Below are 22,013 nucleotides of genomic sequence, written 5' to 3'. Positions count from 1 at the left end.
TCGCTGATCTTAAGCAAATGTTGTGCCTCTAGCGTGGGTCATTTCAGCATTGGATGGACTGATTCTGCCCTTCTGATCCATCTTAAAGATGTCTTGGGGGATATCTTAATGTAAGCAGGGCCCTTAGACCCTTCCTAACAAGCATTACCACAAAGTGATCTCTTGTAACACTCATGGTTCCAGGCATAGAACAAGACCATTGTGTGTGACCTGATTTCATTTCAGTGACTGTCCCAGTAAAGAATGACATCATCCCATTCTTTTTTTCTTGATCTCCACTTGTGACTGTCCTCATCTCCCCGCCCCCACCCTCATCATAATTAAACTGCTCTCCTCCCTCCCGCTCCACACTCCTCATCCCCAGAGAAGTAGCTATTTTCCTCTTAACTTCCTGCCTGAATGTATCATTACGGCAAGAGCAAAGGGCTTTCCTCTGGTCGGTTAATATCCCCGGAGTTTGTTTCCTCGCCATAGTAGACAAAGCCCTATTCTCTTGGCAGCCAAAGTGCACTGGGAGGACCGTCTGCTGGGATAGGTCTCAGTCAGATGAAAATGGAGAAAAGCCAGCAAAAGGTGACACAGCCTGATGGGCACAACGTTTCCCATCCTATTGACGTTTGGTGTTTTCTTTCACCACAAACTCCTTGGCTTTGAGGATGTACTGTCTACACAGGTCCATTTAACGATGTGTATGCATGTGTGCACATTGGTATGCCTGCGCATACTGGCACCTGCTTGATCGCTTACATTTGTATTATGACTCACATGTGAAAGTACTTAGTTTCAGAGGGGCTGAAAGGACGATGCAGGAGAAGACATTAGTTTCAAAACTGGCATTAGAAGGCAACTAAATAAAACGGCTATGTGAGGAAGGTGTGGGTTAGATTTTTTTTTTGACTGTTATCTCTTATCGGAAAAAAGCAAAATCCACTCAGGTGTCCACATCTATGTAATAGAGCACAATTTCAAACTATGAACTATGAAGACAATGCAGAAACTGTAGACTGTTTCGATATAAGAGTGAAAAGAATCAGAATAAAATTGTATATTCTCTATGTTTCCAATTACATAAAATATTAGCTAGGACCATATGAAATTGCTGCTTTTGTGCGTCAGATATAGTCCATAGCAGCAATTTCCTATGATTCCGCATTGCATAGATTCATATTAGAAAAAAAAAATCCTGGGCTTGGGTTAAGTGGGTGTGTGTTTTACCTCAAAAAATTTCATATTGGGTCCCTATTATGTTGTGTTTTTTTTAATGAATTACTTTATATCATTTTATTTTCTTTTTAGTAAGAGAGGGAGAATGCATGATCCAGGGGCAATCAAGAATCTCGAGCAGGCTCTACACTTGGCACAGAGCCCGACATGGGCTTTGATCCCATGACCCTGGGATCATGAGCCGAGCTGAAATCAAGAGTCGGATACTCAACTGACTGAGCCACCCAAGTGCCCCAGGTTTTATTTTTAAGTAATCTCTACACTCAACGTGGAGCTCAAACTTAAAACCCTGAGATCAAGTCACATGCTCCACCAACTGAGCCAGTCTAGTGTCCCGCTATCGTATTGTTTTACAACAAATACATTATTTTAATTGCCATTAGGATGTGCACTGAGAAATGTTCAGGGTGACAATGGTCACAAATGAAAACAGTTGGCTTCTTAGCAGCCCCAGATTCAGCTCTTTATATTCCACAGCAAGCTTTAAATGCTCAGTAGATACCCAAAGAAAATTTTAGCAGTTTTTAGGGTCTAAATCTGAAGTTGATTCCTTGAAAAGATAGAGTTTACTATTACAATTTATGGACAATTTAAAAAATCTCTTAAATTTAAATTAAGGCATTGAGTATAACTTAAATTATTAGAGTAATATAGAAAATAATAAAATGCCAGGGAGGCACAACTAAGACATGCTTTGATAAAATTTTCCATCCTAAATGGGCATCAACAGGGCTAGGAAAGGTTTTAATTTCCTTATAAACAACATATTTGCTGTTCTAAGTTATCCCATCTGTGTGCCCCAAGCCTTGTCTGACAGTGCAGTTTTTGAGACCAGAAGGTACAATAGAAGCCATTCAGATTTTGGCAGGTGGACTTCAAGCTAAAAACCAGGCTCCACAAAAAAATAACAGTCTGTTCCACAGGTGTGAACATTTTTGACAAGAACCCCCAAAATCTCCCCCAAGCTGTGAAATTTAATTGTCCTTTTGTTGTTTTATTGCATGTGAATACAACCTATCTCTCCTTGGAACAAGAGAGAATCTTCTGGCAATCGGATAGTCAGGGGATGCTTAGGCAGCTTCTGAGTTTTGCTTATGACATCTCCTGGTTCTGTTTCTTGTGTTATGTATCTTGGAGGTGATGCCAAGTTCACTGAACTGCAGGTAAGCAGTTCTTAAAGCTGGAAAAATATTAAATGAAAGAACTTTATATCCAGATGACATGAGCAGAGAGGTAATCAAAAATGCACAGGGCAGCATTTTGAAGCTCTAAGCCTCATTAAAGTGGTCCTTATTTTATAAACCTGACTGTCTGAGCACACATAGAAAGGACTCATTTTTTTCTACAAAATTTACCAGATGGGAAGACTGTGGATCTGTGAATACAGATGTGGCGGTGAAGAGTGACTCAGTTACCTATCTAATACAGCTCAAATGATGAATGAGGAAGGGCGAAGATGTTGAAGCTGGCCACTGGTCCGACTTTGAATTTGAATATTCCAGTCCAAAGAGAGAAAAAACAGACCAGAGACTTCTCTCACAGGGGGCCTATAGGTTTTTAAGAAGTAGTGTCTTGTGTGTTAAATTTGAGCATGTAATTCTAACTTGATGCAATATTAAACACATTTGTGTTTTCTCATAATAAGAATATACTAATGAAAAGGATATAATGCTTAAAGTGATAAAGTTGCCCATTAAATGGAGAACTGATTCAAGAAGATGAAGAACTCTGAAGTAGTCATAGTTCTACTGTTTATTGGATTTATTTCTGAACAAAAATCTTTTTTAGTTTCTGTTTGGGAGTATTTCTCCTGTCCAGAGTTTTGAAGGAAGGAGACTTCATTCAACTTCAACTTGTTTTCTCTTATTTTTTATTTAGCTTGTGGGTAACCAGCTTCCACTACATTTCTGGTGATACCCCAGACCATTTGCACACAGAGCACTGAGAATTACAGGAAAAAAATTACCAGTGTTCATAATTTTCTGTCAAGGAAGTAACCCCACACTCCCATACACTTCTAGATATTTCCCTTCTAAATGTGGCATTTGTAGAGGACACAAAATGCTTAATGTCACAAGTATTAGAAAGAGGAGCTGGATAAATCAATCCTCAAAAGACAAACCTGAAATTCAGGCCAGACCTGTTGAAGATTTCATTTTGTTTTGTTTGTGTGAGGTTCACAAACTTTTTGGTGATTGGAGGACTTTATCCAAGCCAACCTGGGCCAACACAAGGCTTAGAATGAAAAGCAAGCAGAGAGTAATGACTTTGAAGAGCTGTAATTTGAAACCAACAGGAACTCAGCAGTTTCCATTGCATTAATTTGGTTGGGGGTAGAAGGAAACAAATTTCAATGTTGACATTTAAGCAAAGACACATGGGGCTGTAAACTCACATGAATCAACACCCTGAGAATGTTTCTGCAGCTAAGGTTGCATGGCTGGGATGGGTCTCTGTAACTCTTCCCAGCCCCACAACACTCAGGGCACTAGTGTGTATGTGGCCAAGACAAGAAACTGTGAAGGCAAGCTATGAACAAGACAGGTGACATCTGTGGTTTTCACTCCTGAGACTGTGGATGATGGCTGGGTGTAGCTGGCCTGCCATTCCCTGTGACTGATTCCCCTGAGCTTCCTGAGCAGCTCATGACATGTTAATAAAGTTCTATGATCCTTCCTTCCTCCCTTCCTCCCTTCCTCCCTTCCTCCCTCCCTTCCTCCCTTCCTTCCTTCCTTCCTTCCTTCCTTCCTTCCTTCCTTCCTTCCTTCCTTCCTTCTTCTGTCTCTCTCTTTTCTTTCTTTCTTTCTTTCTTTCTTTCTTTCTTCTTTCTTTCTCTTTCTTTCTTTCTTTCTCTCTCTCTCTCTTTCTTTCTTTCTTTCTTTCTTTCTTTCTTTCTTTCTTTCTTTCTTTCTTTCTTTCTTTCTTCCTCTTTCCACCCAATGTGGAACTCAAACCCAGTAACCTTTAGATCACGAGTCACAGGCTCTACTGACTGAGCCATCCAGGCACCCTGATTCTTCAAATACTCATTATTCAGATGGTTCTTTTGCCGTTCCTGAAGCCTAATTTCATGAAATGGCTCTACCACATTTAAGGCCCCTTTTAGCTCTCTCAGCCAAGAAGGATGAAAATGTTACAGGAAGGCTCTCTTTCTTACAATTCCCCATCCATGGAATTCCCCTCTCCTCAAGTGACATGGTGTACTCAGGTTTAATTAGCACCTTGGTTTAATTAACTAAGAGATAAATGTTTGATACGAGTACCTTTGAAGATGTTCTGCAGTTACTCTGTCCTGGAGAACCTTCACGTCATCTGCCAAGTTTGCCTTCTTCAGACAGTGGTGGGTGGCAGTCAGCACCTACGGTGGAGAAGAGTCAAAGTGTCCTCAGTTGCATTTTATCAGTGGCTTCTCTTATCTTTCTGATAACGCCCTTTCACAACTTCAAAAGAGAACATCATTAGGAATAATATTCTCCAAATTTTATCCACGCTGATTTTCTTACAATCACTTGCAAGAGGCTTTGAAGTATGGTGAGTAATTCAGTCCTTTTGTAGAAGTTTCCATTTGACTCTCTCTTCATCAAGGGAAAGACTTTCCCTCAGATTCATTTCATATTACTCTTTGACTGGATTTCCTAAGACTAATAAAGAAGAGTTTCTTTTCAAAAGTTTAGAAGGTGTTCCAAGTTTAAAAGTTGAGTGACATCTAATTTGAGGTTATGAGACCTGTTTTAAAGGGAAATGTGCTGAGTCATAAAATCTCCTAAAGTTGCTGTAAGCTATTATTTGATGAGTAGCAAAGTAAGCTACCTTGCTACTTATTTAACAAGTGGTTAAATTTGTTTCTATTCTGCATTTATGACAGTTGAAAAATGTAAGTAACTAAAATCAACTTAGATACTTTGAATAAGAGGAAACACGCAGTTTAATGCATTAAGTATTTGATGATGCAATCTTGCTGCCATGAATAGCACATTTTTAACATGTACACATCTATGATTTATAATATAGAAAAATATTAGATATATAATGTGTATCTTATCAGAAAATATAGGGGCGCCTGGGTGGCGCAGTCGGTTAAGCGTCCGACTTCAGCCAGGTCACGATCTCGCGGTCCGTGAGTTCGAGCCCCGCGTCAGGCTCTGGGCTGATGGCTCGGAGCCTGGAGCCTGTTTCCGATTCTGTGTCTCCCTCTCTCTCTGCCCCTCCCCCGTTCATGCTCTGTCTCTCTCTGTCCCAAAAATAAAAATAAAAAATGTTGGGAAAAAAAAAAAAAAAAAAAAAAGAAAATATAAGATACAAGAAATACAAAAGAACAGGAAAACATCACACATGATCTAATAACCCCAAAACTCCTTTACCTTGAAAAGGTATTTCTCTTGCCCATGTAAATAAATATTAAAACATTTCATTTGGAGATTTCTTACCTCTTCACTGGTAAAAACAACTGTCTATTGGTATATGCAGAGGGCAATTTCAGAGGTAATGGGTAGAGATGATCTCCCTCAGGAAAATAGACCTGGGATCTCTTCTTGATCTTAACTGGCCCTAGTGATCCAGGTTGAATGTGGGGCAGTACCTAGTCCTTTGCTCTGTTCTGGAAGCTTCATTCTTATAGTGAGGTTCCTGCAGCAGGGACTCCCTGGAGCTGGCCTGTTGCTGCAGGACCTTTCTTCCCACGCCACCCTTATCATGTCTCTTTCCATTCCTGACAGAAGCTCAACTCCTCCACCCACTTACGCCACCCCTGTAATCTGGCACACCCAACCCAGCTGGCCCTTGAACTACTCCCCTGTGCTTCCCGTTCTGGGGGTTGGTGAGCTGTAGGACTTCTACTCTCTCTGTTCTCACGTCTCTGATAATATTACAAACTATTATAAGTATCACACGGATGTCTACTTTTTAAATATGTCCCTGGAGGACACAGAAATGTTTTTTTTTTTTTTTTTTATGATTATGCATGACACCCTGTGATCTCTGGAAGTAAAAGTTAACACATGAATGTAAAGCTATAAGTATCTGGGATAGTCGTGCTGGCATAGCCTAAGGCCAAAGAACATCCTTTTTGCAATCGTTCTGAATATACTATTGGGCGTAGCAGACCCTGGAGTTAGATGCCTGAATTCCAGCCTACAGCATTCACTAGGTGATCTTGAGTGAGTTAATTTCCCTATGCCTCAGTATCCTCTGAAAAATGGAGATCTAACATTGTATCTAACCCACAGGGTTGATGTGAGAATTATATGCAAGCATCCATGTAAAAAATTTCGAAGAGTTCATGACCCATCATAAGCACACAGTAAACATTGGCAAGCATTATAATTGGGGTTAATTTTTGTTGTTGTTGTTTTAGCTCTTGCAGTGGTAATTTGCAATCAAAAGATATTTTCATGGATCGAGATCAGACTTTTCGTAAATTTTATACATGGAGGCTCTGATTTGTCATCATTAAAATGACAATTTGTGGGCGAATAATGTAACAATTTAATTGCTACCGGCTATTACAGAAAGAACAGAGGCAGCCTAAATATCTGCCTGATAAGTATGTGCCCATGGGAGTCAAATACCTCTTGCAGTGCCGTGTAAAGTTTTATTGGCCAGAATAGAGCAAGGTGATAAGACAGTTGAGCCATCGCAGTTTTCTGTTCCATAACCTTGATCCCAGCAGATGTATTGCCTGGATCCTGTCTTCATTTACACGTAGCACTCGTACCAATTCATTATAAATAGGCATAGTACTCAATGTGCAATAGAAATTTCTTACTAATAAAAATAAAGAAATTTCTTATTAAAATGTTTTTTTCTTTTTAGAATTTCATTAATGAACACTTTGCTGAAACAAATTTATTCTTTAATTTCAGCAAAACAGCATCATCTGGCAAATAAAATTAACATTATTAAAGAGAATGTTATTGGTTTATGGTTTCGTTTATATTTAATCTGTAATTTCTTTTGGATTTTCAATGATATAAATATAATGATATTATTGTGGACGCAAAGTTATATAAATATCATTCAAGTGAGTTACGCCCAGGTTTTTTTTAGGGTTTATATTTCAGTCACATTTTAGTAGATAGTAATGTAAGACAATACAGGGGGCTCCGTGATCCATCAGTCAGGTAGGGAAACGCTATAGGAGAGTTCCCACCAGCCTGGCTTCCTCAGGGTCCCCTGTGAGACTCTATGCTTTCATTTCTGCCATTCCTTACCTAGAAAAAGCCACAGTTATTCCCTCCACATATTTAAATTCTAAGCACCCGTCTGGGATCAGCTGAAGTCCTGACATTCCCTGACAAGGTCCATTTTCATTTCTGTCGTCAGCCCTCCAACACTTAGAAATTTGTTCCACAAATGTAACGTTTAGTTATACAGCCCCCACTGTCGTTGCTGCTGCCTACACGGGTGAAGGTCTCATCTCTCCAACCTGGTTTTAAGATTGCTAAGCATGAGATTATACCTGGGATTTTATATACATCTCATACTCTAATCATAATGTGGCCCCCTGGTAAGTACCGGGCACTGATTGAGCATGACTTTATTCACTTATTTATCACTTTTTTTTCAATGTTTATTTATTTTTGAGAGAGAGAGACAGACAGAGAGACAGAGACAGAGCTTGAGCAGGGAAGGGGCACAGAGAGAGGAAAACACAGAATCCTCCGAAGCCGGCTCCAGGCTCTAAGCTGACAGCACAGAGCCCGAAGTGGGGCTCGAAGTCATGGACCACGAGATCATGACCTGACAGAAGTCGGACGCTTAACCAACTGAGCCACCCAGGCACTCCAGAGCATCACTTTATCGCCAGAACCCGAGTCACATATTGATCCCGGGTTTGTTTTGGAGTTTATTTAAGTTTTGGTCAAAAATATCTAATCTAAGACCTTGGAAGGTTCCTGAAGCAAGGATACATTTCCGGTCCACACGGCACTGAAGCTAGGCCACACAAACTTGAATGAAGCAGGGGATCTTTGGCCTACCTCTAGACCATTTTGCTCTTTCTCTTTCTCAAGCCAGACTTATGATATTTTCTGTAAGCAACCGCTCAGCACAAGACTCAGATGTGTCTTACGCAAAGACATGTGGGGGGAGAGAAAGAGAGAGAGAGAGTGTGTGCTCGTGTGAATCTCGGTTTCTCTGTTCATAAAATATACAGATAAGATTGGGAGACATCCAAAATCCCTTTCTGCTCTAAAATTCTAGGAAATGCTGGCATCCATGCCCATTAATTTGACATTAACATCCACAACTCAATGTGGGTGTGTGCCAGAATTTCACCTGCTGATAATATACTGGGAAGTTGAGTTGGATAGTTTAAGGACTGTACTTTAAAAGTTTGGTTTGGCTTTTCTCTCCGCATTAGCGTTGTACTTAGCACTTAGGAATCCATGCTATAAAGCAAGTAGATGATTGAACTTAACTCTTGGCTTTTTTCAGTTGTTCAGAAACTGAGCTGCATTTCCTGGCTCTCAAACTTCGTAAACTCATCAGATTTTGGTGCAGAGCAATGTCATTAAAATAACAGTCCTTGGTGGAAAACACTAGCAGCGTTCATAGCGAAATGCTGAAACAGTAACTGATGTTTTTAAACTGTGAATTGGAGGCATTTATCTACGCCACACACACATATACATTTAGACAGACGTGGACGGTAAACGCTTAGATTTCTCAGGTAGTTGTCCTTCCATTTCTTCTGGAAGCTGCTTTCAGTCTTGTTGCAGAAGTGCATTCCGTCTCTGCTTGCTGTGCCTTGGAAAGTAATAACAGTTCCAAACTGCTTTCCCTAAGGAGCTGTTGGAAGGTCCAAACTGTCCTCATTAGAAACCTTGCACTGAACCACACAAATCCTGCCATTGTGGCTGGTGCTCGCATGTGGGACTATTACTTCATGCACAATGACATGGGACCGAAAACATGTGAACAGGAAGCCAAACCCAAGAGAGAGTTGGGGAACTTCCAGCTTTCCAAACTGAAGCAGAATCCGGCGATATTCCGCACTCAGGTGTCTGGGGGACTGCACAGCTGCAGCCTATCCACTCTTCAAACACTGCTCAGAACAGCGCAGTGGCTCTGGTGGCACCCCGCCTGGAGTAAATCATCATGTCAGCAGACCCAAAACGACTGTGGAGAGTGGAGCACTTGCTTATGAAGCCAAGACTTTAAATGGCTTGAGTAGCCTACGTGTGGGATGGTCAGCACCATATATGGAAGCTCACTACATTCTTCAAGCTTCCTCTTGTGCTAATGGGGATTCCCCCAAATGTATCTTGCTCCTTCTTTAAATAATAAACTTTTGCAGGATGCAAGTTCATCTTATGCTAAAATATATTGAGGGTGATTATTTTGTATAATGGAGATAGTAACAGTTCCTTTTTGGAATTTTTCTTTTTCTTTTCTTTCTTTCTTTCTTTTTTTTTTTTTTTTAATGTTGGAAGCAGTTTGGTAAAAATAGAAACCTTTTTCATCATTTGAAGAGCCCAAAATAATTTCTGAAGTTTGGGGGATTTTGCAGTGAACCATCAGAGGCCAGATGGGATTCAGCTTATAACCAAATATATCTTTCTGATGAGTGATAAACCTCTTTACATTCAGAAGTGGAAATAGCTTCTTAAAATCTGTTTTTAAATATGTCGATACAGTTTACCTACCAGACAGAAATATTATATGACTTTGTGAGACTAGTCATGAAGTCTGGGGCTAAGCCCGTTTCATAATAAGTGGTGTTTGCTCTGAAGCATTCAGGTGGGGAAGGCACTCTGAAATGCGGGAAATCCGAGCGAGGCTTTGCCATAGAAGATTAAGTGCTGAGTGTAGAAAGGGTGGACGGTATAAGAAAACGAAGGTAATCAAGTAATCAGACCTCAAAGATTTAAAATGTCACAGCTTCCTGTTAATCAGATTGTTTTCTATTCATTCTAAATGTTAAAATTCTTCCAGTTGTCATCTTTGAAAAATTCGCAAATGTTATCCACCCGTTCTCTGCAGTTACGTATCATTCAAGCATATAGGAAGAACTTCCCTTGTCACACCGAAGAAGGAAATGGTTGTAGGCTGAGTAACGGCAAAGTAGATAATCACCAACTTTGCCTCAGTCTTAGAAATTACCTCCTTTTCTCTAGTTTCTGAGTGTATCCCCTAATTCAAGAGCAGTGGAAAAGTCTGCTGTGGAAGGGCTTCTTCTTCATGATCAAATATTCTTTAAGAATATGTGTTCTTTCTCAGCAAGTATTCTACTAGCCCAGATCTTTTTTTTCTGAGTCTCTACTCATTCCTGATGGCTCAGAGGAAGTACAGATTAGTCTTTTTAAGGGTATGCATGGCTATTGGCAAGACTGCCCTAGACATGGCCTTCCTGTTGAAAAGTTAATGGAAAAACAATCCACTCAACAGCACGGTTGCAAGATGAAAGGGCAGAGCCCAGTGAGTCTAGATATTGACATTTCTTGGGGGCACCAAGCAGAATAGGGAGGGCTTAAACTTTGTCTCTCCTCAAAAGCCACCACCCCAAATCTGGCAACTTTTACACTTTTTTAAGAACTACTTTTGATTTTTACTCAATGTTGGAGTCTACCCTCTCGCTGACACCTCAACTCAACATCTCCCCTCCCCCACCACCCCTCCAAACTAACTCAATTTTGTTACAAACTTGTGCCTCCTCTTGTTTTATGGTATTCCATCGTAGCTACCCAGGTGAGCCCAAAACTAACACAGACCTTTCCTTTTTCTTTCACTCCCTCATTCAGCCCCCAAGCTGAGAATGTCGTACCTTCTAAATAGTTCTGGAATCTGCACCCTATTGTCCACCTACACAGCTCAGGACCTCAGCATTTCTCACGGAAAACTACAATAGCCTTTTTGTTTTTTTCAATAGACGTCCTTTTTTTCTTTTTTTTAACGTTTATTTATTTCCAGAGAGAGGGAGAGCATATGAGCAGGGGAGAGCCAGAGGAGGAGGGAGAAAGCGAGAATCCCAAGCAGGCTCCGTGTGGTCAGTGCAGAACCCAACGGAAGGCTTGATCCCATGAACCGTGAGATGGTGACCTGAGCCAAAACCAAGAGTCGGACGCTTAACTGACAGAGCCACCCAGGTGCTCCCCTACAACAGTCTATCAACTGGTCTTCTAGTTTATAGTATTGCCAGCCCCCTGGGCCTTTGCTCAACCCCCACTCCATACTGGATACTAACTCCTGTATGTAAAACCTTCCTGAAACAAAAAAATCCTATCTACTTGCTGCCTCCTCAGCCCCATGCAAAGTCCTCCCTTAACTGCCACTGGTTAAAAAGTGATCCTGAAAGTGCTAGGGTTGGTGAGTTAAGAAGCTTGTGCTATAATGCTTCCATCACTGGGATGGGTTCGGTACAAACAAATGCAATAATAGTCTATTAAACCAAACGATATCTTACTGGTGCAGTTGGTTTGCATTTCAGCCCAAGTTTTTTGTATATCGATCTGAACCTATAAAACAGATTTTTTTGCAGATCGTGAGCTGGTCCATGCATGAGTTTGAGTTTTACTACAGTACTAGGTCCAAGCACTTCGGCATGAGGCACCAGGATACTCATGATTGGGCCCCTGACTAAATCCCCAGCTCCTCCTAGAGGCAACACTCTGGCATTAACTGAAATCAGCTCCTCACCCCATGCTTTCTCACACCTTCTTCTCTCCCAATGCTCTTCTCTTCTACGAAGTCCTGCCACACCTCTTGCTGATCCTTTAAAACTCACACTCACCGTGTCACTGGGAAACTTCCTTTGACTGACACCAGGCAGAAATAATCACTCTACCTTCACTTCTGTCACTTCATCTGAAACACGCTTCTATTTTTACAGGTATCGCACTGTTAAGAAAATTATCAGTCGTTTCAAACTGTCTCCTCAGGCTATCAATTCTCCCAGGGCAGGATATTAATCTTATTCACCTTTGTATCACTAGTGCTTAGCATAGCACGCAATGCATAGTAGATGCTCAATAAATGAATGAACTGAATCAAACATAATAAAGTACATGGAAAAACCCTAAGGAGTGCCTGGGTGGCTCAGTTGGTTAAGTGTCCGACCTCGGCTCAGGTCATGATCCCACAGTCTGTGAGTATGAGCCCTGTGTCGGGCTCTGTGCTGAAGGCTCAGACTCTGGAGCCTGCTTCAGGTTCTGTCTCCCTCTGTCTCCGCCCCTCCCCCTCTCACATTCTGTCTCTGTCTCTGTCTCTCTCTCTCAAAAATAAACATTAAAAAAAGTGTTTTAAAAAGCCCTAAAATTGACTGAAACACTGCTATTTTCAGACACTGTGCTGGGTGTTTCACATATATTATTCCCTTTTAGTCCTTTCAACAATCCTGCCTTTGGGGAAAGTAGTATTGAACTTATTTTATAGATGTGAAACCTGAGGCTAAAAATCTTAAAGATCTTGCCGCTGGTTATATTCAGGTAATGGCAAAAGCAAGCCTCAAATCTGGACCCCATCGTGGTTTGTACTCTTTCTACTATGACTGAGTATGCCTTTGAAGCTAACGTTGAGATTATGTGGCCGATCCTTGTAATTACATTAGCTAGCAGATAGAATTTAGTGTTCACAGATCACTTTTAAATTTAGGGGTAAAAGCAACTAGAATCCAGTCTCATTTTCAACTTTAATTATGCCTTAGAATTTCTTGGAAGCCACAGAGAATTCTAAGTGGAAATGTCATTTAAAAAGATTCTTTAAAAATAGGCATAATTTTATAATGTATCCTATGTTTGCTGAATAAATAGCTCTATGGCATTCTGAAATCTGATATGAAATCTTTCCGCCTGGCCCATTTTGGATGTCATGCTATCATGTAAAATTCCGAGCACTAGATAGATACAACAAATGTAAGAGTATATATGTTTAAATATATATTTAATTGTCCTGAACTCTCACATATGTATGTGTATAAACATACACACAAACACGCACATTTATACATACTCGTTATATGTGGTTTTTGCATCTGTGTATCTAAAGATAAAGAAAATCAAGCTCAGCGGACACATCATAGATAGCACTTCTGGCACTAAAAGTGAGAGGCCTTGTTTTTCTACATTATTGCCAATTTCTAAGTCTCGGTTTTCTTACCTGAGTAAAGACAGTAATTTTCTATATGCCATACTTAAGCCAAGTTGTAATCATGGTTCTGTAAATGCAAATTGCACAAGTCCCCAGAATAGAACTTTCTTTAAGTTCTAGTTTGTGTTCAGAAATTGTATCTTTCTTCGTGTTGTTCCAGAGTTTTAAGTTCACTTTTTGTTGAAAGACAGTTTCTCAAAGCAGTGAGCATCATCCCTGAGAAAAATACTCTGTGAATTCAGCATTCTTTACGAGAACCGTTTAATAACAGAGCTTTGGGGTTTGCCAGGGCCTGAGAAGTTAGTGTCCATGTTCCTTTAATATTAAGACCTTTCAGCTATGCGGTGAAAAACTTAATAACAATTCACATGTCCACTACAGTTACAGTGCTTTTGTAGAGTTTATACAAGCCTGTGCAAGTTTTCAAGCCTACACCGAGAGACGGGATTTATTTCAGAGTGTGAAAAGAAACTTCCAACAATTCCATTTGTCTGAAACTGTGAGCACTGCAAGCAGAGAACCTGAAGATTAAAGTCCCTCCATCCTTTCTGGTTGCCTAACAAGGCAGGCGAAGAACCAGGATTCCTCTCTAGGGTGACGAGATGTGTGTGGGACGGCCAGACATGACCAGGAGGTGGTGAAAGTGGCCAATTTCAGCACCTGGCCGGGGTGCTCTTTCGTTCAGTGCATTATCAACCCAAACTTCTTTCCCCTCCCATGGTCTTTGGGAGGGACCCTACTGGGTGGAGGACCTTTGGCCAGAAGCACACTTTCCATCACCCAAGAACCAGAGCTGAGCGAGGGAAACTGACTCCTGAGGAATAGATAATATGAGGTGGACCAGGGCAGCGAGGAAAGTTTCCTTCCTTTCTAAAGAAAAAGCAGAGCATCATACTTACAAAAGCCGCCTTCAAAATCTTCTCTAGAGAACAAGCTCTGGGAACTGAGAGCGTGCAGAGGAGGAGAGATAAGGTGGCAGCGGGACTTCCTTCCTCCTCCCGAGGGCGAGAGTCATTGTTCCTTATCTCCCCTGACCTCCGAGGCGCGGGGAGCCAGGGAGGCCCGGCCTCTGACCCGCGCCGCCCTCCCCTCTGGCCTCCGCGCCCGGGCTTGGGGTTTCCTCTTTGCCGCTACAGCCGCCCGAAGATTCATTAGGGACTGTCTGCGAAGTGCTTGCAAGATGAAGAGGGTTATATAAGCCCGCGTATTATTATCATCACACACCCCCATAGAACCAAGGCTGCCAGACAAACAAAAGGCAGTTCCAAGAAGAGGAGGAGCAGAGGCAGAAGTTACTCTGGGGGTGAATCTCGGGACACCGCCGAACCGACTGGGAAGGAAAAAAAGGCAACTCAGTGTTGTATGCAAACGTCGGCAAACAAACAGTGAGCTGCAGCTGGCCGGCCGGCGACGGGGGCAGGCTCCTCGGAGGGCGGGCGGTTCCGGCTCCCCGCCCCGGGCGCCCGCACGGTAGCCGCCTGTGGCGGGACGCAGTGGACGGGGAAGATGTGGTGTTTGCAAAGGCGGGCGTTCCAGAGACCAAGTGCTGAGCAAACACTCATGTTTCTGAGACTCAGACCAGGTGTTTGCCGCTGCTTCTCTACGCCCTCTCTTGTTTTCCCGGCGAAGGCTTGCAGGGAGCTCCCTGCTCCGGGGCTGAACTTTAGTCCCCCAGTTGCAATCTCTGTGGGTCTCGTGGTTTCTTTCTCTCTTTCTCTCTCTCTTTTTTTTTTTCCCTCTGTGGGAGCAATAGACCGAGCCAGAGGGTTCTTTCCCGCCTCCCTGGAGCTTGGGTCTGAGAAAGTTCTGATTCACTCTGAGCATCAATCTTCCTTGCTGACTCTCCCTCCCCAACTTGCTACCTCCTATTTTTTTTTTTTAAGATTCTTTTTGTCCTGCCCTGTTCCCGGCCCTGCTCCCCATCTCCCCAACTCCTAAGGAACTTTCTCATCCTGGTATTCAGAACTCCCGTTTATTTGTCTCCGCGCTCCTGACCAACCTCCCAGCCCTCGCTTGGCCTCACCTACCCCAGCACATTAGAATATGAATCATGCTCTAAAGATGGCCTTTCAGTTCCTTCGTTTCCTAGCCTTACTCACATCCTCCTCCTTAGCCTGGAATGTCTGCACTCCCGTTTCCTTCAAAGCTTAGTTAAATCCCAACTTCCCCACAGAATCCTTCCCAAATTTCTCCTCTTTTGTCTGCCGGCTCTGCTTCTCTGCTGTAATTCAGCGGCCATCTGCCTCCCTCTAGGCTCCGAGACTTATGTGGTTCCCCAGGATGGCCTAGGGGACCGGGGCCTGTGTCAAGCAGGCGCTTAATGAATGTTTCCTGAATTTAACCGACAGCCGACCTGATCTTACCTGGCCCATCAGTCTGGGAGCCGAAGGGGCCCTGTGTAATGTCCGTGGGCTCAGTTGAACGCAGCCACGTGGTGGCGAAATATTGATGGTGGACCTGGGCATTAGGCTTAGAGGGGTTTGTGGATAACCTTTTTTGTTTGTTTTTTAAAGGAAAGCTTTACAAAACACGGAAAGGTGCATCCAGACTTTACCAGAGCCAGCCTCCCCTCAGGTGTAAGTTCGCGAGGGTAACAGAATGGCCGGCATCCACTGAGCCTCTGCTACTACATTTAGAAAACCTATAAAGTGGAGCTTACTTAATAGAATGCCAGGAAAATTCCCCAAAGGTGAGATTTTCAGAAATCAGACTTCTGGGATGCATTTTACGGGGGGGGGGTACCCCTCCACTATTGAAAGAACCGCAGGCTATCACAACAGCAATTGCACAAACGAACAACAGCTCCCTGGTGAATCGTTTTATGATACAGGGTGAAATATAGACCGTGAGCTGTCAGGTACTGAATTTCTTGTGGCTTAGCATTAAAGTGTTCTTAATGACATCCCCCCTGATATTCTCTGGTGAAGGCAACGTGCTTTAAATTCCATCTGTGGCGGTTGGATCGACCACGGCGTCATTTAAGAGACTTGGGGTGTATCTACACAGTACATGCTCTCCAGTGCACACAAAATGTTCAGTCAGTTAGAAGAATTTTCCCGCCTCCACTAATTGGGAACAATGAAAACCAATTCAGGTTCTAAAGGGAAATGTTTGCCTCAAGTTCTTGAAGTTTTGGCTTTAGGAATGACAGAAGTCTCGTGGCAATTTAGCAGTTCAAGTATAGGATATTTCCTCAATCAGAGCCATGACGTTTATTCTAGCTCCCATTTGCGAGACCCTACTAGGTTCCAGACACTGGCTAGATGCTTCACATGCATTCTTAACGCAGCAGTTGTCCTAAAACAGAACTATTTTTATCTTCACTTTGCAGATGGAGAAACTGGTAACTCAGGTCAGGAAGTGGCAGAACGAGGATTTGAACCCACATCTATCTGTCTACCCAGCCTACAATTTTTCCATTCTGCTGAAAGCTGGGAGGAACCTTAGGCAGTGTCTCATCGGCTGGTTTTCAAACCGGATTCTAAGGAACGCGAGGCTCTCCAGGAAGTGCTTTAGGAATCTTTGGGGAAGAACTGGGAAAGAGGACACGTGTCGGGAGGCCAGGTAAGTTGGGCTTGGCCCCAGTCATTGGATTCAAACAAAGAAGCTTCATTTCTATCTGTTTTATAGAGTGACTTTAAGTTTTGTTTGAAATAAGGGTTTTGCTACTAAAAAGTTATTTTAAAACTCTTGATCTAGGGGCTCCTAGGTGGCTCAGTAGGTTAAACATCCGACTCCTGGGGGCACCTGGGTGGCTCAGTCAGTTAAGCTTCTGACTTCAGCTCAGGTCATGACCTTGGAGTTCACAAGTTCGAGCCCTGCGTTGGGCTCTGTGCTCCAGCTCAGAGCCTGGAGCCTACTATGAATTCTGTGTCTCCCTCTCTCTCTGCACCACCTCCCCCACTCATGCTCTGTCTCTCTTTTTTAAAAATAAAAAAACATTTAAAAAATGAAAAAAAGAAGAAAACATCTGACTCTTGCTTTCAGCTCAGGTCATGATCTCGGAGTTTTGTGGGTTCAAGCCCCACTTTGGGTTCTGTGCAGGCAGCATGGAGCCTGTTTGGGATCCTCTGTCCCTCTCTCTGACCCTCCCCCACTTGGGCTGTGTCTCGAAAATAAATAAATAAACTAAAAAAAAACCCCAAAAACAAAACCAACCTTCTTGATATAGTTTAACTTCCTCCTGAAAAAGTCCAGAGAGATTAAATGTCTTGCCCCAAATTTTATAATAGGCCCAGCATTAACTTCAGATGTCTAAGCCCTTTCTGAAACCACTGGCCTCCCTGTACCCTTTATCTCTTTGCTTGTTAAACAGCAGGGAAAGTGAGAGATCATCTGACCTGACTGTCTTTCCTGACAGAATTCTTCATGAAAAATGGAAGGCAGAAAAACACCTTGGCTTCAGCAAGCTAGACCGTTTTCGGCCATTGGCTGTAAGTCTCAAGTCAGTCAATATTCACCTCGTGACAAATTAAAATCAAGTGAGGAATTAAATATGTAATTTGTCTGGATGGTTTAGGACCCTCTTCCCCTTCTCATTCAAATCAAAGTGAGTGGCAAAGGACGCTTTTGCATGAATCATCTTGCTAATTATATAGGCTTGGCTTGAGAGCACTCACTAGAAAACTGTTTACATCCCCCTGTTTATTAATCCAGTCAAAAGCAACTCTTTCGAGGTGCCTGGGTCGCTCAGTTGGTTAAGTGTCTGACTCTTGGTTTTGGCTCGGGTCACGATCTCACAGTTCGTGGGTTCAAGCCCCACGTCGGGTTCTGTGCTGAGGGTGCTGAGCCTGCTTGGGATTCTCTGTCTCCCTCTCTCTCTGCCAGTCCCCAGCTTATGCGCATGTATGCGTGAGCTCTCTCTAAATAAATAAATAAATAAACATAAAAAAATAAAAATTAAAAAAAAGCAACTCTTTTTACAAGAGACACGGTGTGTGTGGCAAAGACATTTTTCTTGGAGGGGCCAAATATAGCAAGGGAAAGTGAGCTCCTCCCTTCCCTCGGCAGGCGGAAAGGCTCCCCACCTGGCCAGCTCCTCTACAGCTGCCCCAGCTGCACTCCACCTGGTCCCCAGCCTAGTAAGTCTCACTTCCCTGCCAGACCACACGATCCTTGAAACAAGCCAACTGTATCCCGCCCTGGAATCAAGGTACACTTCATCCTCTTGTTACTACAAAGCCTACCACACACCCCCCCCCCCACACCCCCGCCCTAGCCTTTTCTGTTTCACTGTGTTCCCGAATGCAACCTCTGTGTGGCTCTACAGGCGTGTAGCGTCCGCCTCCCCTGGGCTGGTGGTCTATGTGATTGACAAACCGCTGTTGTTCCCACATGTGCAGTGTCGGACATCCTGCGTCTGGTCATTCTAGAACCTCTTACCCGCGGGGTGAAGAGGAGGTGAACAAAACAATGACCAGACATGAATACTGATACTAAATGGAATTTTGCAGAGAACTGGTGCCAAATATCACATCCTTTGGAGTTTTGCTAAGTGTCAGGCTATTTGCAAATAGAAATGAGTTTTAACTGAAATTATGTCAGCCAGAACTGACCTTTATTAATTTCCAGGCCCCAGAGCTTTCCTGTCTGCTCTTTTTAATTTTTATCGTTCTCACCTGGAGATTTTTGGGAGTAACAGCATTGTTCTCTTTCCTGAGAGGACTTAACTTTAGCCCTGCCTGAAGGCAAAAGAATAAAAAGATGACCCTTCCATTCCTGTCATTTAAATCTCTACTAACTGCATTCTTTCTGTAAAATGTAGCAGAAAGAATTTTTCCCATCTCCACAGCCAAAGAGATTATAATAAACAGCTCTTTTTTCCCTCCATTTGAAACATTCCAATATTAATATATTTCCAAATTCTGAGCCCTAGAAACAAAGCTTTAGATGTAATTTCTTTTCCTATTCATGAGATTTACAATAGGAAGGTCGTGTTTGTACTAGATTTTGGTTTGAAATTAATCTTCTTTTCTCCTCGGCATTTCTATAGAATCCAGGCACTTCATTATTTCACAGTCATTTCCAAATATTAAATGCTTGTCATTCTTGAGCAACGATCTAATCTTCCCTTTATGGGTGGAGAAACAAAAATTGTGGAACTTGCAAATCATTGCCAGGGCATAGATCACTGTAAAGGTTATGGCTACCCATTGACTTTCTTTCCTCCACACGTTCTTTGACTACAAAGTAAAACTGTAAATTGTTCCCTGAGCGTCATGTATGGCATCCTCTGACTATTAGGATGTATTAACGAAGAGCTCATTTGCATTCTGCCTTACAAGAGACACTTTATGGAGTAAATAAATATATTCGAACTCCACAGCCAACCTCAACGCTGAGGCTGTGCTATATCATCACACCCCCTTTTCTGGCCTGTGCCTCGTACAGATCAGAATATATTCTCAGTTCAGTTGAACAAGGGTTCATTTAACCCACATCTGCTGCTCATCAAACCTCTATTTTAGGAGCGGGGAGTTCTTTTTCAGAGATAGATTCTGTCTGGAAGGTCTACGGCGGCAAATAGTCCTCATTAAATTTCACAACATTTTACCAACATATATACAGTACCCGCTTTTATGTGATTATAGAACCCAGGCAAAACCCGGCACCCCCACTTCAAAGGATTCCTCACTTGACTAATTCTAAAGAGTAAATTGATTTTCTCATCATTTGTTGTATTTGACAATAGAAAAGCTGACGCAGCAACATTGCTAACATAACAGCTCATTTCTATCCAAGGGGAAGGAATTTGTGTTAATATTCTTAATGACTGGCATCTTTATGAGAAATGTGAAATCATTTATCCTTAGCAATAACCTGACTAGGATTAAAAAGTACTTGGTACTTAGAACGGAAGTCATCTGTCAGGAAAAATTATTTAGACTGATGCAAATTAACTGAATAAATTGGCTTCCTAATTATGGTGTATATATTCAAGTTTGTTAAAACCGGTTTGAACTAAAGCATTTGGAAAGGATCTTTCAAGAAGTGATCTGACATTCTGTTGGAGGAAAAGATAACACATTTATGTCACATTTCCTCAGGACTTCTGGAAATGATTTAAGAAGCCAGGACATGTAAATCAAAGGAAAACACATTAAGTAAGCATGTATGTGTCTTGCTTATTAGGAACGGCAATAATGCCTTACAGAAAACACCGAGCGGCGTGTGTGTGTGTTGTGCCCTAGATTCCAAATCAGCAGTCGTGCTTTCCTGGGGGGTTGTTTCCACCCTGTCAAGGCTGGCTTGGGGGTGAGCCCAGGGGATGAGGCTAAGAGATGAGCACTTCAGCCAGCCCATAGCAAACAGTGTGCAGACCAGTCTGTATTCTGTAGGACTTGTTCCACTTTGATACGCACAGTGTGCCGCACCAGTTAGCAAGTTTTTATTGGAAGCTCGGTCTTCTCTTCCTCGCCAGCTTCACAGTGAAACTTCATCTAGCTTTTTACCAAAAAAAAAAAACAAAAAAACAAAAAAAAACTAGTAAGTTGTGGGAAGAAGCACTTTACCAGCATTTGAGATTTAATTAGTCTGGGGGAAGAAAAAAGGCGTAAATTGTAGAAAAATGTAAACTGCTTTCACGTAATTAATGACCCGGTTTTACTGTTTAGCATTTATATGGAACTTTCTTTTGAGAGACAGAATTGATTTTTGGAGACTTGGGTCCAATTCCTAGCTCTACAGGTGTGTAATATTTCCATCTAGCTCTTTGCTTACAACTAGAATGACTAATATAGGAATAACAAAGTCTGAATGTGAATAGCAGTGTCTATCATGTGCTAAGTACTCAGTTATCGTTCAGTTTCTCCTCCTTTTTCTTTTTTTAAAAGTTTATTTTGGGAGAGAACGAGAGTGAGCATGAGAGGGGGAGGGGCAGAGAGAGAGAGAGGAAGAAAGAGAGAATCCCAAGCAGGCTCCACACTGTTGGCACAGAGCCCAATGCAGGGCTCAAACTCATGAACCAAGAGATCATGACTGGAGCTGAAACCAAGAGTCGGATGCGTAAGCAACTGAGCCACCCAGGCTCTCCTCCTCCTTTTTCTAACAGTCTTTTAGGGAGTTCGTGTCCTAAGCATGAGTTCAGTATTTGCCCTGGGCGAGTAAAAAATATATTCCTTCTTTCAGTAAGCATTAGTGAAAGGGTGACCCTATAAACAGTTGCCTAAGTTTCCGTGTTTAAATATGAATATTTAATTATGTAAAGGAAAACAATAGGGTTCTCTCAAAGAAGGCAGTGCTTGATAATCATTAATAATAACACGAATGTTATTGTTGTGACTTCAGCCTGGGGGACAAACAGTTATTCAGGGGATTAGGTAAACTCAGGGTTTATGTTAGAAATCCTAAGAAAGCTTTTGCTAGAAAACAGTGGGTTAGAGAGACATAGAAAATATGAACAGAGGGAACATCATCCAAGAAATTCAGCATGTGCCAAATTCAGATTATCCCCTCCAGTCTTTTTGTGAACAGGCGGAGGAATAAATTGCGTATGCAAAAAACATATATGCCAGAGAGAGGAGCTGGGGCAAAGCGCAGGGGTGCAGATTGGGCTGAGAAAATGGAAGAGAAAGCAAGAGGTATGTGAGACAGAGCCCTGGACACAGCTAGTGCAGAGTTTGCACTCTTTGGGAGATGCTGGTTAGACGATGTCCGGAGACTGAGACAGGAAAAAGTCTCGTTCTGCAGAATCTGCAAGTACCCAT

General features: G+C 42.3%; 1 protein-coding gene and 1 long non-coding RNA gene across 6 annotated transcripts in view; one reads left to right on the top strand and one right to left on the bottom strand.

Moving 5' to 3' along the window:
• The window catches only part of SULF1 (sulfatase 1), a 178,207-nt gene that overhangs the window by 138,803 nt on the left and 17,391 nt on the right, over positions 1–22,013 (bottom strand). For 3 of the 5 annotated variants that reach the window (XM_058699773.1, XM_058699777.1, XM_058699778.1), the window contains exons 1-2: positions 14,208–14,432; positions 4,488–4,582 (exon numbers count right to left, since the gene is read on the bottom strand). The gene's annotated coding sequence lies outside the window, so the exon portion shown is untranslated. Of the gene's footprint in view, positions 1–4,487; positions 4,583–14,207; positions 14,433–22,013 lie in introns of those variants that run through there. The other 2 variants (XM_058699775.1, XM_058699774.1) reach the window with 1 other exon arrangement.
• On the top strand, positions 14,588–17,536 carry LOC131495016 (uncharacterized). Its single transcript, XR_009253720.1, has 3 exons — positions 14,588–14,693; positions 15,822–15,997; positions 16,640–17,536. It is a non-coding gene; the product is annotated as an uncharacterized LOC131495016 (long non-coding RNA).

This window comes from Neofelis nebulosa, chromosome 14 (assembly GCF_028018385.1).
Source record: "Neofelis nebulosa isolate mNeoNeb1 chromosome 14, mNeoNeb1.pri, whole genome shotgun sequence".
NCBI lineage: Eukaryota > Metazoa > Chordata > Mammalia > Carnivora > Felidae > Neofelis > Neofelis nebulosa.
This window is presented reverse-complemented; position numbering and strand designations above follow the sequence as displayed.